This window comes from Chiloscyllium plagiosum, unplaced genomic scaffold (assembly GCF_037043375.1).
Source record: "Chiloscyllium plagiosum isolate Xiang-an unplaced genomic scaffold, Cpla_swu_hap1 HiC_scaffold_50, whole genome shotgun sequence".
NCBI lineage: Eukaryota > Metazoa > Chordata > Chondrichthyes > Orectolobiformes > Hemiscylliidae > Chiloscyllium > Chiloscyllium plagiosum.
The window spans coordinates 32057282-32070284 of NW_028270188.1; positions in this window are offsets into that span (position 1 = coordinate 32057282).

Below are 13003 nucleotides of genomic sequence, written 5' to 3' on the forward strand. Positions count from 1 at the left end.
CAATAGAGAACAAAAATCAGGTACCAGGAATGTTTGAGAATTCAAGATTGAGTGAGAAGGAAAGAACTGAAGGAGATCGAAATTAGTAGAGAAATGCTGATAGGAAATTTGTGGCGATTTGAAGGTGGATACATTCCCAGGGCCCGATAATCTATACCCAACAGTACTTAACAAAGTGGTTGCAGAAATAACGATGCATTGTGTGACGTCTTCCAAGATTCCCTAGACTCTGGTACAAACACTGCAGATTGGAGGTTACTTAATGTCAATCCAATATTCCAAAAGGGAGGGAGAGAGAAACCAGGGAATAATAGACCTAATGTCCGTTTTGGGGAAAATTCTCGAATCCGTTAACAAAGACTTTATTTTGGAGCATTTAGAAAGCAATTGCAGGATCAGGCAGTGCCCGTGTGGATTCATGAAGGGAAAACCATGTTTTAAGAATCTGTTGGAACTCTCTGAAGATATAGCTAGTAGAGTTGACAAGGGTGAGCCATTCGATGAGCATATTTGGACTTTCAGAATACTTTCGACAAAGTCCCTCATAAGAGATTAATGTGCAAGGAATTGGGGAAAGTGTATTGAGATAGAATGGAAACTGGTTGGCAGAGAGGGAATAAAATATAGGGATTAATGGGTCTCTTTAAAATTGGCAGACAGTAACTAGCGGATTGCCACAACGATCGGTGCTAGGATCCCTGCTATTCAATATTTCTTAATGATTAGGAAACAAAAAGTAACATCCAAAATTTTGCAGTTGGGTGGCGAGAATGCAATGTTCCTCCAGCATAATCTGCAAAGGCAGTAGATTCGCCAATTTAAGGACATTTCAATGATCATTGGATAAGTGTATGGCTGAAAATTGAATAGTGTCGTTTGAATGGGCATCTGATTGGTTCCACAGATCGGTGCAATCGAGGACCAAAAGGCCTGTACTGCACTGTACAGGCAGTACACTGCACTGTACTTTCACGTGTGAATTGTTGCTTTTCGGAAAGTCCAATGGAGATAGGAATTTCATGATGAATGTTAAAGCCTTACGGAGTGCAGTCGACAAGAAGGACGTTGGAGCTGTTGCTCATAACCCTGTGAAAGTGGGGTCACAGGCAGACAAGGCAGTGAAGGATGCTTTCGACACATTGACCGTCATCAATGAGGATATTGAATGTAGAGGTTGGGAAGTTATGGCGCAGTTACGCAGCACATTGGTGAGGCTGCACGTCGAATATTGTGACCTTGTCACCGGCAGTATGTTATTAAACGAGAAGCAGTGCAATACAAATTTAAAAGGACGTTGCCTCGACACATTGGTCTGAGTTCATGGAAAAGTCTTATCAAACTAGCCTTTTTTCTTTTGACCATAAGAGAATGAGGGCGAAACTTCTGGCAACGTATAAGATTAGATTAGATTAGATTAGATTGCTTACAGTGTGGAAACAGGCCCTTCGGCCCAACAAGTCCACACCGCCCGCCGAAGCGCAACCCACCCATACCCCTACATTTACCCCTTACCTAACACTACGGGCAATTTAGCATGGCCAATTCACCTGACCTGCACATTTTTGGACTGTGGGAGGAAACCGGATCACCTGGAGGAAACCCACGCAGACACGGGGAGAACGTGCAAACTCCACACAGTCAGTCGCCTGAGGCGGGAATTGAACCCGGGTCTCTGGCGCTGTGAGGCAGCAGTGCGAACCACTGTACCAAGATCTTGAGAGCCATGGATAGTTCGCATGCACTAAGCATTTTTCCCAGTGTTGGGCAACAGAGGGTTGGAGAGCATCAGTTCAAGACTAGAGGGGAACGAATAAAAGGGCACCTAAGGGGGATCCTTTATAGACAGAAGTTGAAACATATTTGAGACCAGGCAAAAGTGAGTACTGCGGATGCAGAGTCAGGAGTATGGTGCTGGAAAAACACAGCAGGACAGGCAGCATCCGATGAGCAGTAAAATCGACGTTTTGGGTAAAAGCCCTTCATTAGGAATGAGGCTGGGAGCCTCGGGGTGGAGAGATAAATGAGAAGGGGTGAGGCTGGGGTGAAGATAGCTGAGAGTGCAACAGGTGGATGGAGGTGTGGGTAAAGGTGATAGTTGGGAGGAAAAGGTGGTGCAGATAGGTGGGATGAAAAATGGACAGATGAGATAGTTTATGAGGACGATGCGAGCTGAAAGGTTTGTACTGTTGTAAGGAAAGGGGAAGGGTAATGAGTACAACTGGGGAAATCGACACTGATCCGTTGCAGTTGAAGTGTCCCGATGTTCTTCCTCCAGGCATTGGGTGGTGTGGGAATGGCGATGGAGGAGGCCCAGGACCTGCATGTCTTCGGCATAGTGGGAGAGGGAGTTGAAGTGTTCAACCATGGCGTGGTAAAGTTGGTTGCCATGCTTAAAGAAAGACACCATCCGCTCTGTTGTGTGGTCGAACTGGTCGTTCTTGAAGCGGATGCGGGAGAGCCCGGCGGAATTAGGAATAAGGGAGAGCATTTTTGCAGGAGGCAGATATGGAGTCAGCTGCCAGCGGACATGGTTGAAGAGTTTATATTAACAACATTTCAACGGCGTTTGGGCAAATACATGGAAGATTTGGAAGCATTTGGGCAAGTGCAAATTAATGGGTTTAGCTTGGACGGACATTTCGGTCAGCTTCGACCAGTTTTTGGCCAAAGAATATGTGTCATGCTGTAGAACTCTGTAACTGTCTGACACTTTGGTCAAAGATATGGCGGTAACACAACCTGGTTCTCACTGTGTGGACTCGCACACCAATTAACGTGGTGCGTTTGGCGAAATTTACTTAGCCTCACAGTCAAATTCTACTCCCAGATTCGAGTCAACTGGCACTTCGCAAGCAGAAAACATAAGATCAAGCTAAACCTTTATCATTTGACATATGCTCTTTTTTTTTCGACCAGGGACATCCCACTGCATATTTGGCGGGCTCCACCAATCTTATTCATTTTTTGTCCAATAGCCCCAAAAATAAAATGTCTGGATATTCACTTTACAATATCGGAGACCCTGTAGCCATGCCTCTCCAATGCCATTAAATCAATACCTTTTAATAAAATGTATGCATTGAAATCCTCAATCTTCTTTGAGACTACTACACAGATTCAGACAGTATCTTTCCTTCAGCTTTTTAACCGATCATTTCCAGCTTCATTGTCAATTTATTCCTCAATTTGACTGGTCAAGACACAGCCTGCTATCGTCATACTCACAGAACCTGTCCTAATAGATAATGTTTGATGAAGTACCATCACAATCTCTGACTATACCCTGTCTCTTCATCAGGATAGATCTAGCACTGGTGGTGTTATACTGCAATGTAGTCAAGTTACATTGGAATTCATCAACATCTATTCCAGAATCTTAGAAATGCCATGGCAACTTGCTCTAATTGTCATATAAAGGACATCCTCTGCCCTCCACACCACAGTTCATTGGTAAATCAGAACTCCTCCATATTGAAAACAATCCAGAAGAGGCACTGAGAAGGACAAGGACACAGAATGTACTCTGGGTATGATACTCAGATGTGCATCACCAAGCGCATCTTCACAGGCAAACCGTTCACTGAATGGGGAGATTTGCTGGAGCAGTAGGGGTATCGTACTCGGGGATTTTAGTTTTCTGAACGTATATTGTGGCGGCCAGCGGTTGAAGGGCTTAGATGTGCTGAACGTTTTAATTGCATTCAGGAAAGTTTTCCCAAACAGTATGTAAATGGTCCTACCCGGGAAGAGGCAAAACACGACCAACTGTTGGGAAATAGTACAGGATAGAGAAGACATGAAGGAGACAACAGTGAAGGAGCACTTTCGAACGAGAGACCCTAGTTCTATTAATTTAATATAGTTATGGCGAGGGACAAAACTGGCCCATAGTTTAAAGTTCTGAATTGGAACAAGGCGAATTTGACGGTATTAGACAGAAACTTGCAGGGGTTTATTGGAGTAGTTCGGTTGCATCAAACGTTCCTCACAACTGGGCAGCCTTCAAACGTGAGATCGCTATAGGTCAAGTTCTATATGGCCCTGTGAGGATAAAGGGCAATGTTAGCAGGAACAGGCAATCCTTGATAACAAAAATATTGAGGCTTCAACGTGAACAATGAAGGAGACGTGTCGCAGTTGCAGATGGCTGAGGTTAAGGGAACCTCTGGAGGTATTAGAGATTTTAAAGTTAGGTAACCTCTTCGATGGAGCTGGCAAAATACTTATGATTTTCGAATAAATAAGAAAGGGAGAACAAAAAAATCCAATATTGAGATCTGATGCTTAAATAATGGAAAATACAATAGGATAATGGCAGAGATGGAAACATTTATTTGGAAGCAAAGAATACATGGTGGGACAGTTGAGGAACGGTAAAAGGTTTTCAAAGCATTTTTCAAAGCAAAAGTATATGCCAGTAAACAGAAGGAATATAAGACAGGGGCAAACAGCCATGAATGTTTTAGAAAATATGGGAGATTAGGCATTGCAAGTGTCATAGACAAGTGGGAAACTAGGATATTGGGATAACTTTAACGGTCAACAGAAAGCCCCAAAAAGCTATAAATAAAAGTAAGAGAGATTAGTCGGTCAAAATGATAAGACGGACAGCGAAAGTTTCTACAAAGTTGTGAAACGATAAAGAATGGCTGAGAGAAGCTTTGGTCCTTTCGAACACGAGAAGCAGGATTAATAATGGGAGGTGACAAAATAACCCCGGCATTGAACTGATATTTTTTGTCGGTCTACAAAATTGAGGGAACGAATTACATGTGACTAATCGATGACAAAGTAAACAACGTTCAGTGAGGAACGAGAAACGATCATTAGCACGTAAGATGTATTGTTGGAAAAGTTAATGTTTCAAAAGAAGGCGAATCTTCTGGAACTGAAGAAATACATTCCATGGTACTAAAAGAGATAACGGGCGAAACAGAACTCACAATAATATTAAAAAAAAAACACTTCTGCCTGGGAGCAGTGCCTGCAGATGATAAAACATCAAATGTGTCGCCGTTATTAAGACAAGAAGGTAGACAGAGGATAGGGAATTTGAGGTCAGTAAGCTTTACTTCCATAGTGGGTAAAATGCTTGAATCTATTATCAAGCAAGAAATGGCAGGACATCGAGATAGAAATTTTCCAATTGGGCATACGCAGCATGGATTCATAAATGACAGTACAGATATATCTATTTTACTGAATTCTACGAAGGCATGACGACACATTGGATAACGGGGACCCAGTAGGTTTAGTGCATTTACATTTCCAATAGATTGCCAACAAAGTGCCATAAAACATAGTGCTCCATAATATCGGGCAACTGTCAGTGTGAAGCTTGCACATTCTCCCCGTGTCTGAGGGAGTTTCCTCCGGGTGCTTCGGTTTCTTCCCACAGTCCAAAGATGTGCAGGTTAGGTGAATTGGCCGTGCTAAATTGCAGTAGTGTTAGCTTCATTAGGCAGGGGTAAATGTAGGGGAATGCGGCTGGTTGTGTTGCTGTTCGGAGGGTCGGTGAGGACTTGTTGGGCCGAAAGGCCTGTTTCCACACTGTAGGGAATCTAATCTAATCATAAAGGTGCATGGCGTTACAGGCAATGCGTTGCATGGATAGAGAACTGGTTAACTAACAGGAAGCAAAGAAAGGCTACAAATGCGCGATTTTCTGGTTGGCGAACAATGGCTAGAGGTGTGTCTCAGGGATCAGTGCTGGGAGTGGAACTCTTTACAATTTGTACGGATGACCTGCAGTCTGGGGCCATATATAATGTTTTAAAGTTTCCTGATTACACGATCACAAGCAGTTGAGCAAAGTGCATGGAGGACTCTGAAAGTGTGCAGAAGGATATAGATAGTCTAAGTTAGTGGAAAAAGGTCTGGCAGATGCAATACAATTTTGATAAATTTGAATCGTCAATCTTGGTTGGAATAAGAGCAAAAAGGAATATTAATTCAATAGGAAAAATGCAGCATGCTGCTGTGTAGACGGATCTGGGAGACCTTGAGCATGAATCGCAATAGATTGGTTTGTAGGGACATGCAGTAATTCAGAAAGCAAATGCAATTTTCTCCATCATTGCGAGAAGGATTGAATTTAGGAGCCGGAAGGTTATGTTAAAGCTATGTAGAGTTTTTGGTGAGTTCATGTCTCGGGTACTTTGTGCAGTTCAGGTCTCCTTAATTAAGAAAATGGTGCTGGCACGGGAAGTATGTCGAGGCGATACACAACGTTGATTCATGAAAAAAAATGTTGGTTTATGAGAAGACACTGAATAGAATGTGATTGCATTAATTGAAGTATAGAAGGATGAGTGAGCTGATAGAAACGTGCAGAAAGAGATGTTGATGTGCATAATGTTGAGAGGCATGGACAGAGTATATTGATAGACATGTGTCCCCATGACGGAAATTTATATCACGAGAGGACATAATGTTTAGGCGGCTGTCAAGAAATGTCAGAGGTAGGTTAGCTATTCAGAGACGGGTGGGTATGTTGAATGCACTGGCAGTAGTGGTAGCAGAGTTAGATATATGAGAAACATTTAACAGACTCTGGCACATGGAATTTAGTACAATGAAGTGTATGTGGGTTAGTCTGATCTTAGAGTAGGGAGAAAGAATGGCACAGCATCGACAGTCGAAGGACCTGTACTGTGCTATACTGTTCTATGTTCTGTATAAAAGTAGGACAGGAATCGATAAGATCGAAGCAGGATAAATGTTACGAAAGGCAGTCGTAGCCTCAAAATTAGATGAATCAGATTTAGGATTGAATTGAGGAGGAATGTCTTCACACAAACGGTTGTGAGTCTGTGGAATGCCCTGCCCAGTGTAATTGTTGATGCCTCCACATTGAATGTTTTTAATGCTAAGATCGATTTTATTTTAACAGTAAAGGGATGAAGCGTTAAATTGAGAGGATGAATGAAAGGAGCTGAGGCCAGGAAAACGTCAGCCAAGATCTTATTGATATGTGCAGCGGGCTTGAAGGGCCATGTAGCCCACTGTTGCTCCTTGATGTTGTGTTCTAGAAAGGTTTTTCCTGTCAAGCAACAATAGTCTTATGCTCATCATTGGACTTTTGATTCCAGATTTGTATTGAATTCAAATTCCACCATCTTCCTTGGCTGAATTCGAACTCAGGCACTTAGAGCAATGCCTGTGTCTTCAGAGAAATATCCATGCGAGAATATCACTTCGTCATCAGCATAAAGCCAGATGACACATCGGTTCAGCATGGAGCATGCTGCAGATCAAGCAAGTGTACTGCTCAATAAAATCTGGCAATCTGGCCAGAATGGGGCATTATGTAGACACGTCAATGTATTGTTCTATGCACCCACTTTCGATATCTCTCTGGCACATATGGAGTTCTGCACAGCACAATTACATTAACCCATAAAACCGAGATGGATATCTGGCGACCACGGGGTAGCTGTCCATTGAATCACAATGAATTGATCTGGAAACTTGGATCAGTTATCCTCCCAGCATGCAAATCCACTGACAACACAGCAGTGCATTTCTTGTTAACATTGTATTACATTTCTCACTTCTCAGTGGTGGGGAAAGTTGAAGCCCATGCTGTAAATGACAGGACGTACGGTTCCCATAATTTTACAGATCCATGTCTTTTCTGTGCCATGATGAGGGGTGCTGTGCTGTGAAAATCATTAGCAGAGAGAGATGATGGGGGGGGGGGGGGGGGGGGGGGTCAGTTTGAATTTTTTTATTTGGCAAATGGGCAGAAAGGTGATATTGAGAGATATTGTTATGAAAGGATGTATTCAGAACGATTTCAGAATGCTTAAATGAAAATATTTCGATTGTATCTTGCAACATGTGCCAACATTTCCAGGAATCGTGAGTGACCAAAATATTGGTGTGAGGACAGAGGATGAAAGCACTGGGTGATCATTCGTTCTACAGCTTTGTACCCGAGAGTGGGGTCAACACACTCTTCGAATCATCGGGATGAATCATAAAATAATTTGTCTAAGTGTCATTTTCATTGAGTTTGACAGAGGGATCGTCTGCACGGGACTGCACTAATTTTCTGGTGATATCCGATCAAACTCATCTAAGTAATTACCTACCCCACCCCATGACATATCTGTTACTCATTGAGAGTCTGTTTCTTGAATTCATCAGAGCTAGTATTACTCGTCATCATAAGGAAAATCCTGGGTATTCTGTGATCCCTGCCAAAGGTACTAGCTTTGAAAAGGTGATTGACATTTCTTTATCTGGAGCTGCTCTGCACGACATAGTCAGAGCATGGAAGATAAAGGAGAAGTGCACCACGATCTGTCGGCCGGTGCCTGAAGATCCTGGTGGACAGACAAGTACAAATGTGAGCCGTTATCTTCCGAAAAGAAACCAAACCACCGGCACACCAACTATGGCTGAGCTAATCACTCAGATCGGTAAAATATTTTCGATCTGCAGAAATGTCCAATAGTAAAAGAGAAGGGTCATTATCTTCCCTGTTTTGCCAGCATAATCGTCAATGTATTCACTCTGCTCCCTCACACTCTTTGAATACCTGTTAATGCATTAACAGACTAAGAAAGCTCAATCGTCTGCCAATTATATTTGCAAAGTCCAAACAAGCCACGTGCTCTACTATGCTGATTCGAGCATGCAGCATCTTCCCTCCCGCTTTCACCTATGCACCCCCCCCCCCCCCCCATGGTTATAGAATTTTCTGGATGATGTTATTCCTGGGATGATCTAGACAATGTTCAAAACAATTCTCAGATTCTGTAAAACGTCATTCCACCAAGTATGTAACACAAAAGGAGAAAGAGTGTTTTCTATTATTTTCCAAATCAGGGCATTCGGTCACTCAAACCTGCTCCAAAATACAATGAGATCATGGCTGATGATATATTAGCTGCATGTTATAGGAATTTTCAATCATTCAATCCGTGAGTTCCTGTCACTGACCAGACGGCAATAGGATGGTTTTTGCATCGACTTTCTGCAAGCATGTTTTCGGGAGACATTTCCAATGGGGATGAAACCTTAAAAAAAAAACACCTTACATCAGCTTCATATTTTAATTAATCATGAGCACGCTTTACACAGACCAACACAAAAAAAGTTATTTGTTGGTTATCAAGACACAATCTCAATCAGTAATTCTGATTATTTAGATTGTCCCACCTCATTGTATTCAGCCAACTACAGCATTTAAACACTTGTCCAATTACAAAAAAAATCAATTTCTAGAGCAGAATTTCTTTTGTCCCAACTATTGTCTTCAAACTTATCTAACTTGTAAATTCTTCGTTGTTATCACGTTTTCTATTATTCATTGTACTGGAGTCTTTTTCAATTTTCGTAACTTTGCAGCTTTCCACTCAGTCGGCTGAATGGATGGTTTGAGTTGCACAATCAGCCCAACAGAACAGCTTCAATTCGCACACTGACAGAGGTTCGCATGAAATTTCCGCGTTCACAGCCTTGCCCTTCACTAGAAGTGTGGTGACCCTGACGTTACCTCACAGCGAATGGTGTTCTTTTATTAATGACAGAACAGCTCAATGGTCCTTTGGGGTTATACATTCATTCTATCACAGTTAGCCTTTCTACAATTTCTCCACATTACCATTTTATTTTTGGTGTTTCGTTTTGTGCCACTGTCAGCATTTTCCCCCACATTGCAAATTCTTGCCCTGTTCCCGATAATCCTTGACTCCGTTGACGTTCATGAATCTTCAAGTTAGTGCCTCAGTACTTAGTTTCGCCTTTGAATAATCAGTTTACATTGCAAAAAAAAAACTAATAGCATTGAACTAGAAAATGTGGGACTCCAGTCGATACATTTTCATTCACCTCATAAAGTCCCATTAATCCCAACCTGCCGCATTATGTATGTTAGTCAATCCTCGTGCAAATACATGCAAATACATTATCTGCCACACTGTGAGCGTCTGACATAAGTATTAAACGTTATTTTGTGGGAAAACATCTGGAAAGCGAAACACACTGTCTCTACGTTCCCCGTTATTAAATCTACTGATTATATTGTGAAGGAACTCCAGGAAAATGCTACATACTTTTACAGGGAAAGAGGTAATCTCCTTTTCACAAAACCATGTTCACACTAATTCAGGGAAATTTTTGAAAACATTTCTGCAATCGCTTCTTGGTTGAGTAACTGAATAATTGCTTCCCATTGGTCTTCACGTTGGATGACACGAGTGATATGCCAACATTTCAACAGAGTGAGGGAGCAGAGCTGTGTATATTGGCCATCACCAAGGAGAAGGTGCTAGAAAAATGAATGGCCTGAAGGTGGACAAATCACAAAGAACAGATCGAAAACATCCTAGAGGTATTATGGAGATAACTGATGTGATGCTGGAGTTGGTAGAGGTGATTCTTTACTAATCACTAAAATCAGCAGGGTCACAGAGAACTCGTAAATGGCTAACGTGACACGTGTTTATAAAAGGAGTAAGGCAAAAGACAGAAAATTGCAAATCAATTTGTCAATATCCGTCTGACTCTGGCTTCATACTCGATGGAGTTCCGAAGGATGAGGGGTTTGTAATTGAAGCTGAGAGGATATTGAATGGAATGGACAGAGTAGATGTTGAGAAGATATTTCCATCGGTAAGATTCTGGAATCTGGTATGAAGTATGACATTTCCTAATTCTTGTGTATGGAAGTGTATGGTAAAATCGGGCAAGGTCAGCCTGGTTTCATCAAGTGAAGCCATGTCTGAGAAATCTGCTCGAATTCATTGTGGAAGTAACGAGCATGTTAGAGCGAGGTGAGGCAATAGATGTTATCTATCAGAACTTCAAGAAAGCCTTTGATAAGGTGTCACGCAGGAGACTACTGAGTAAGATAAGAGCCCATGGTATCAATGGCAAGGTGCCAGCATGGATAGAAGCTTGGATGTCCCACAAAAAGCAAATACGAACCATAAAATCGACCTTCTCAGGATGGCAGCAGGTGACAAGTGTTGTTCCGCAACTGTCAGTGTTGGGAACACTATTTGTATCTTTATATGGTAAAATTTTAGGGACTGTGGGCATTCTCATTAAGTTTGAAGTTGATATGAAGATAGGGAGAGGTACAGGTAGTATGACGGAGGCGAATAGAGTTTAGAATGATTTGGACAAAATCGGGTTTGAGCAAAATAATAACAGGTGGGTAACAACTTGGAAAAGTGAGATGTCATGCACTTTAGGTGGAAGAATAGAATCTAGGACTATTTCTAAATGAGGAGAAGATTCAAAAGTCTGAAGTGCAAAGAGACGTACCGGTTCTCGTCCAGGAATCTCTCAAGGTAAACTTGCAGATTGAGACAATAGTTAGAAAGGCAAATGCTTTGTTGACATCCATTTTGAAAGAACTTGAATATTAAAGCAGGAGTGTACTTCTGAGGCTTTACAAGGCTCTGGTAAGACCACATTTGCAGTATTATGCGCAGTCTTGGGCTCCATATCTCTGGAAGGGTGTAGTGGCCTGGAGTGTATTCAGAGGAGAATCACTGGCATGGTCCCAAGAATAAAAAGCCCCACATACGTTTGAGGGCTCTGGCTTTATACTCGATGTAGATTCGAATGATGACGGGGGATTTAATTGAAACTTACAGAATATTGAATGGCCTGGACAACGTAGACGTTGGGAAGATGTATCGATTACTATGAGAGACCAGGACCCGAGGACACAGCTTTAGACCAAATGGAAGACCTTTTTGAAAGGGAGATAAAGAGAAATTTGTTCAGCCAGAGTGTGTGGAATTCATTGCTACAGAGGTCTGTCGAGGTCAGGCCAATGAGTATAATTATGAATGAGATAGATAGGTTGTTGTGTATCAAGGGGACCAAGGATTACGGGGAGAAAGGGATAGAATGGGTTTGAGAAACCTAACAGCCATGATTGAATGGCGGAGTGGACTCATTTAGCTGAGTTGCCTCATGTCAGCTCTATTGTCTGATGATCTGACAGTATTAAAAAGAGACTCTAGTAACTTCCCAGCAATAATCGTTCAGATAAGTGGCTAATTTATTCCTGTTTTCTGATTTGCTCCTTCTTTGAAGACTGGTGCTACATTTAAAGTTTTCCAGTCTTGTTGAAACATTCCTGCAATCGAGGGTGTTTTGGACGGCCCAAACCGTCCATGCCGAACAGATATCCCAATACAATCTAGTCCCACGTGCCATCACCCGGCCCATATCCCGCAAAACTCTTCCTATTCATGTACTCGTCCAAATGCCTGTTATATGTTGCAATGTGTACCAGCCTCCACCACTTCCTCTTGCAGCTCATTCCATACACGTACCATCATCCATGTGGATAGTTTGCCCCATACGTCTCTTTTATATCTTTCTCCTCTCACCCTAAACCTCTGCCCTCTAGTTTTGGACTCACCAACCCCAGGGAAAATACTTTGCCTATTTACCCTCTCCATGCCTCTCATAATTTTGTAAATTTATATATGGTCACCCATCAGCCTCCGACGCTCCAGGAAAACAGCCCCAGCCTGTTTAGCCTCTCCTTATAGATCAAATCCGCAAAGCCTGGCAACATCCTTGTAAATCATTTCTGAACCCTTTCAAGTTTTGCAACATCATTCCGGCAGGAATGATATCAGAATTTCATGCAATATTCCAACAGTGGTCTAACCAATGTCCTGTACAGGTGCAACATGACTCCTAACCTCTGTACTGAATACTCTGAACAATTCAGGAAATAATACCAAACGCCTTCTTCACTTTCGTATATATCTGCGACTCCACTTTCAAGGAACTATGAATCTACACTCCAAAGTCTCATTGTTCAGCAACATTCCCTGGCACCTTACCATTAAGTGTATAAGTCCTGCTAAGATTTGCACTACCAAAATGCAGCACCTCGTATTTATCAAAGGTAAATTCCATCTGCCACTTCTCAGCCCATTGTCACACGTTTGGTCAAGCCCCTGTTGTAATCTGAGGTAACCATCTTCGATATCCACTACACCTCCAATGTTGGTGTAAT